Source organism: Callorhinchus milii, unplaced genomic scaffold, assembly GCF_018977255.1.
Source record: "Callorhinchus milii isolate IMCB2004 unplaced genomic scaffold, IMCB_Cmil_1.0 Scaffold1, whole genome shotgun sequence".
In the NCBI taxonomy this organism is placed as follows: domain Eukaryota; kingdom Metazoa; phylum Chordata; class Chondrichthyes; order Chimaeriformes; family Callorhinchidae; genus Callorhinchus; species Callorhinchus milii.
In genome coordinates this window covers 14,391,047-14,398,284 of record NW_024704742.1, presented here as the reverse complement: position 1 = coordinate 14,398,284, position 7,238 = coordinate 14,391,047, and positions in this window count along the sequence as shown.

Genomic DNA, 7,238 nt, shown 5'->3' with positions numbered 1-7,238 from the left:
TAGGACTTTCCCAAGATCTGTGGTGTGTCATAAGTATTTCACTGCTAACTAAATATCGCAACCGGTTTATCAGCATAGGAACATAAGAACAGGAGTAGGCCATTCATCCCGTCAAGCCTGTTCCGTCATTTAATCAGATCATGGCTGATCTATATCTTTACTAGAATTTCAATTCCAATTTCCTGCTTTCTTCCCATATCCATTAATACTCTACCAAAAATCTGTCAATCTCTTTCTTGAAGGTGTGGATGGATCCAGCATCCACGATCTTTTGGGGGAGAGAGTTCCAGATTTCTACCACCCTTTGAGTGCATGCTGGCTTTGTTTACTCATTTGCAGGGTTTAGAATATTTACAGTACACCCATTGGCTATGTAAACCACACTTTTCTGGCTGAACTAGATCTGAACTGTTTACTCAGTGGAGGACATGTACTAGCATAAATCACCCGGATACACAAAAATACACTCATTGCAAGTTTTAAAAGGAATAATTATCTAATTTTAGCAGCAACTCCAGGAGCGCAGCTCAAACTATTTCACAGGAAACCCCAAACGATTCATACTGGAGCTATTTAGTTAAGAAAGAGTGGCACAGTATATGATGCATTTAATTATATAATGTAAAAGATTCAGATTCCATCCTGTATAATAAAGATTGTAGCCATGTAACACTGTTCTTATTCTATAGCTTACACTTTCAGGTACCTCAGTTGTTATGCCAGAAATCAGTACGTAAGAACCTAGGGTAATTTTCTGGGGGAACATTGAAATTATTGCAAAAACAGTACCAATTATAAAGTGGAATAATGTCAGTTTGTATTGCTGTAATGAGTCAGATTTTGTGGCACACCAATGTATTGAAAGGGATCTTTGTTGTTTAACTGAAAGTCAAATATGGTGAAAGTTTGTAAAGAATTCAAGATTAGCTTAATGTATGAGGATATTTTTAAAAATCGGAGTACATGTAGATTCCTAATAAAATATGTTCAGTGCAATTATTATATTTTGCTTAAGCCATCTGCTGCACGTAACACTTCATTAACAATCCAAGGGAAAAACAGTCTCCAAAAGAAGCCCTTGGTGTGATTGCATTGTAAAAATGTGGATTTGCTGGGCAAGGAGGAAACACACTTTTGGTTTGTTGTTCAAATCCAACACCCATCCTTCAATGCCTATTTCCTCAGCACCGTCCTTTAATGATTTCACTCCTAGCAGTCTCACCACCATCACTATTTCTCCTCCAGTTGGTCTCCTCCCATTCTTTAATAATAATAATCCTTGCATTTGATATAGCGCTTTTCATGTCTTCTAGATGTCTCAAAGTGCTTCACAGAATATACTGTAAAGTGAATTGACTGTATATTTGTGGGTGAAACACAACAGCCACTTGCGCACAACAGTGTCCCACAATCAGTCATGGGTTGAAATGATCAATTTATTATTGTTTTTTTTCTTGAGGGATTATTATCAGGTGTGTGGAGTAAGGAAACTTGCCCAAAGTTTCACCCTGCCGGGAATTGAACCCAGGTCTCTCGCTTGTGAGGCAAGTGCTCTAACCACTGAGCTACAGAACTACACAGAACATTAACTTTCATGGTCAAGTCAGTGTTCCCAGTGTTCCCTTGCTAAATATCTGGCTCTTGGTGATGACATCCACCTACATTGGGTTAGCTTCAAAATGAGTGCAATGACCATCCAACATTACCACTTTTCTTGAATGCTGTAGAGTTGCTGTTCTATCAGATTTCCCAATGAAGACAAATCTTTGATGAACTACAACTTTTATCACACTCGACAAAACAACACAATTATAATTTTACATAATATAATCCTTGATACAGAATTCCACATCAGAAAGTCACTTCAAAGCACTTCACAGAATTTACTTGTAAAGTGCAGTCAGTATATATTTTGTAGATGAACACAGTGGCCAATTTGGCTCACAGCAATGTCTCACAAACAGACATGAAGGTATTGACCAATTTGATAATGGGGGATTGTTGGCCAAAACACCAGGAGAAACAACACTTTGAATGTGCCATAGGATCTTTAACCGCAACCTGAACAGACTGACATGACATGAAGTTAAAATCTAAACTCATCTAAACTATGGAGATTGTGGGAAATGTGCCTATTTTAAATAATATTGATAGCTCCACACAGACAACCAAGGATCAAAAGAGGTATGTTCTCACCTTTTTGTTCTAAAGATCAAAAGTTTCTATTGCCTTTGATTTATTTAACAAAAATAGTATGGAATTGTCTTTGCATTCCTACAGCTGGACAGAATGTGGTAGACAATCGCATTTTAATATCTATTGATGGATTCTTATCAAATAAGAGTAATCACCATAGACCAGAGGAACATTTCAGTTTACGAATGGAAGCTGGGAAATTGCTTTTCAGTTTATCTCTATGGCCCAAGTGAACCTGGGATTTTCTTCAGTTACAGTGAGGAACAGGCCCAAGTTCAGAATTTGGAAAAAACGAGGGGAAAAAAAGGAAGCAAAGTGCAGAAGAAAAAACTAGAGACACTAGTTGGAAACATTTTGGAAGTCACATACAGTTAATTTGTGCTGTATAATATTATTCTTTGAGGGTCACTTCCCCTTTCCCCGGCTCAGTTTCAGGATTTGACACTGTTAATCCCTTTGAGACGCAACCTGTATGACAGACACTATATAAATGCCAGTTGTTGTTGTTGTTCCTGTATCCATTAGTAATTTATGTCCAGTAATAAATGACTAAATAAAACTTGTCTGTTTTAGGATACAATCTGCTAGTCCTTGCCATAATATTTAAAACCTCACATCCATCATTAGGACTATTTATTTCAACTTCCTGCTTGTCTGCTTACACTCTAATCCACCATCCCACTCCAGTGAAAACCTTCGGCATGCCTTTATTACCTCAAAGTTAGATTTATGGAATGGTAGCTTTAATGGCTTTGCTGTTCACAGAGTTTAACTTAACAGAGATGTACTTTTTTTGTTGTTGCTGTTATCCAGAATCCTCAGCCAATTCTCACCCAAAGAAGGTTCTGCAGTTACCACTTTCTTCCTTATCAAGCTGCACCAGGTCACTGTCCATCGACCGATCAAATTAGAGATCTTTATTTACAAACCCTAGCCCAGCCATGCTTCACCCTACTTGTGCAATCTTCTACAACTGCATCCCAGCCGATACCCTCAATTCTCAGGTTTGCTGATCATTCTTTGCTCTCTCCACTTCACATTTCGTACTGAGCCTTTAGCTATGACAATTATTCTTTGAATCTCTTTTCCTAAACCATTTTGCCTTGTTACAAATCTATTTTCAATCTCTCTTAAAGAAGCATCTTTTCATCCTTGCCTTCAGTTATCTCCTTTCACTTCTTCCTCAGATTCATTCACACTCTTATTGTTAACCATTTTCAGGCATTCTTTCATTTGAAAGGTATTATATGAATACCTTTCAACTGAATAGCAAGTTGTTGCTATTTCTCAGAAAAAGATTAGCTTATTACCTAAGCCATATCAATGAGCATAAGGATGTGTACTACTGTATATTACTTTTATACCTGAGGTCCTATAAAGCATCTCTCACAAGTGAGAGACCTGGCTTTGATTGGCTGCAGGGGTAAACCTTGGGCAAGCTTCCTTACTCTACCCGCCTAATAATAAGCCCTCAATAAAAATAAAGCAAAAACAAACAAAAAAAATTGGTCACTTCAATCCACAACTGTTTGTGGGACACTACTGTGCGCAATTGGCTGCCGCATTTTGCCCACCAATATACAGTCAATTCACTTTACAGTAAATTCTGTGAAGCACTTTGAGACGTCTAGAAGACGTGAAAAACACTATCAAATACAAGAATTATTATAATACTGTGTGAGTAAAGCAAGATGGATTGATGTAGTAAATTCAATTTGAAGCAGGAGAATGGATTAATGTTAACTTGCTGAGGACTATGAAAAACAATAATTGTTAGCTTGTTTTTCAAATATTATTAAAGAACTGAGAGTACAACTAGTTCTTAAATAACATTATAAAGCTTAAGAGCAAACCACCAAAAAATTTAAACATTCTCAAGTTTAAATATTCACTGAATTAGACTCCAGTATATAATTGAATTTATACATCAAAACGATTCCTGGAAATATACCCTGAGGCTATATTATAATATATTCTTCCAGATAATAATGATATAATAATAATAATAATAATAATAATAATAATCCTTGCATTTGATATAGCGCTTTTCATGTTGGGAGGAGTCCCAAAGCGCTTCACAGAACACACTGTAAAGTGAATTGACTGTATATTTGTGGGCAAACGCGGCAGCCAATTGTGCACAGCAATGTCCCACAAATAATCGTAGATTGAAAATGACCAATTTATTATTGTTTTTGGTTTTGGAGGGATTATTATTAGGCGTGTGGAGTAAGGAAACTTGCCCAAGGTTTCGCCCTCTGCCTGGAATTGAACTCAGGTCTCTCGCTTGCAAAGTGAGATACAGGACTCCAAACTCCAAAGATCGCCCCCAAACCATATATATATATGGTACTACACTTTTAGGAGTTGTGTAGCTTTTGAATAGGAGCAAAGAACAACACTGTTTAAATGAGTCCATTACAGTACCTATTAAGCACTTTTAATTTGATATTTTAACATATGATGCTGAGGTCATTGTTCATTTTTACAGAAAGCTAAAGCTTGCATTTTTGTAATCATGTCAAAAAGCTCTTTGCATTACTGCTTGTAATGATTGCTTTTTGTAGGCAAGCAAGGCAGCTATTTGGCAAAAAACAAGAAAAACTCTCTTCTCCAACAGTGCCATCATATCAAGGCCTCATCAGGCAAGCAGAACCTCAGTTTAACATGTCTACAAAGATGAGCACCTCCAACAGTGCAGCAATCTTCCAACACTGCAGTGGTTACGAGCTCATACCTTGATTTGGGGCTTGAGCATATATCTTTCTCACCCACAGACAAAAGTGCTACCAATTAAATCAAACTGATACCTGTTTTACTGAAATAAATGCATATCTTCTTTTTATCCGCAAACTTCTATGTGGTAATTCATACATTATCACAAAACCACATAAAATCCAGTAAGAGCAATCAGTGCCGAATCATTTGATCATTTGTACCCCTTGAATGAGCAGATTGTAAGATGACAAGAGATACAGATTCCACTTTGAAGGACTGGGAAGAGGATTCTTCCCACTTAGCTCCCATTAAATGCTGTTAAAAAAAATAAAGAGAGTATTGTGAGTATTTAAGGTTGTGAGAGCAAATAGCTCTTGAGAACCAATTGCTGTTTTTACTGAGTGAATTTATAATGTGTCACATGAATTTGCCTGTCACAAACCTGGCCACCAAAACAAAATCGTCAGCAGCAATTGTTTTCTGCCCTTGTTTCAAGATCTCCCAAACCAGATTGTAAGCGATGTTCACCTGTTTTGTTACAATTGATTTGTTTAAAGATTAATGAACTCAAGTATTGTTCACGAGCTTTAAGATCACAAATCCTTAGTGTGCTATTAATGTTCATTTGCCTCTTTTTTNCTGCCTGGCTTGAGTACAAATAGGAACATTAAGAATATACAAGACATGAATTAAACCATTGCAGGCCATTTGATCAGTTCTCAAAGTTTATAAGAAAATCAAATATGCTACAAAACACACAGTCACTACATTTTAAAATCTGTAAGTGTTTTGCGACATTCTCCCGACGTGAAAAGTACTATAGAGGTGTTTTCAGTGACGGGTCAGCGAGTCCAATAATGCTGCCACATTGCATATGAATGGATGTTACTTTTCTTAATATATTTGAGCTTGCTAAAATAGCTCCTTTTTGCAGGAGGTTGATATTTTGTTCACTAGGTATTTTGTCAAGCCACCTTTGAATAGTTTTATTAATTATTATTATTAAACTTCACTCTATGCTCGCTGGTCATAATTAATTGCTCGTGAGTTGTTCTTTTTTGGTTGTGTTCTACCTGAGATTCAGGGTCACAATTAAAGAGGATTTTATTGAACAGTTCGGGATCTTAACATCCTAATCACAGGACCAAGTGAAACTAAAATGCATCCTGATTGAGGTCACAGCAAATGAGGTTTGACTTGGTTTCAGTTTTATTCCACGAAGCGGCCTGGTAAGTTAATGATAATGTAAGGTTAGGGTAGCACTCTTTCAATCACTCCTTTCAATAACATCTATTAACCCATGATTTTCTGGGTAAAGTAAAAATATAGCGTATTATATACTATGCGGTTATGAAGGCCACATGTTGCCACAGAATATATTTGCTTGAAGATCTTTAACCCAGGTCAGTCGAGAATTGCTTATGTCATGTTTAAATAAGATAGGACTCCCTCGAACAGTATTGAGTATTCAGTTGTACAAGGACCTCCAGACAGCTCTTGACATTTACAAGGAGATTGTGAAAAATTGAAATGCTACTTGGATAAAACTACTTTGCCGCACGCTGAATACTCATAGGTATAAATTGCTATGAGAAGAAAATTACCATTACAGTACAATTGCGCAATTGGCTGCCGCGTTCGCCCACAAATATACAGTCAATTCACTTTGTGTTCTGTGAAGCGCTTTTGGACTTCCTCCCGATGTGAAAATAACTATATCAAATGCAAGGATTATTATTATTATTACAAGGCAGCTGAGTCAGCCTCCACCCATTATTTTCTTTTGATGTGGTAATATGGTACACATCAGTAAACCATGATGTGAATAATAACCACTGTGAGAAACGAGGAGCGAAATTTCAAGACACAGACAACTATATTGTGGTATAAATCATTTACATTATGTTTATTTTCCACAGGATTATGCAAACATTTACATTTCCCAGTGAATCACATCAGGACAGAAGACAGAAATCGGTCCAGAAATCTATATTTAACTATATTATCAGCACATCTGTTTTCCTAACTTGCGATGTGTGCATGTGGCACTAAAATGCATATTTGATATCCTTTATGTTTGTCTTACAGGCTCACTTTAATTCTTATCCCATTTCCCTTCATACCCTGCCACCTCCCTTCCTCTCCAATCTGCTCACACCCCACTCTTCTACCCACTGCATTCACTTAAATTGTGGCATTGGGGAGCACTGCATTATCAGAGGTTTTGTCCTTCGGATGAGAGGTTAAACTGAAGTCTTGTCTTTCTGTTCAGGTAGACATTAAAAAAAGTCACTATTGAAAATCAGAAGGGAACTTGGTGTCCT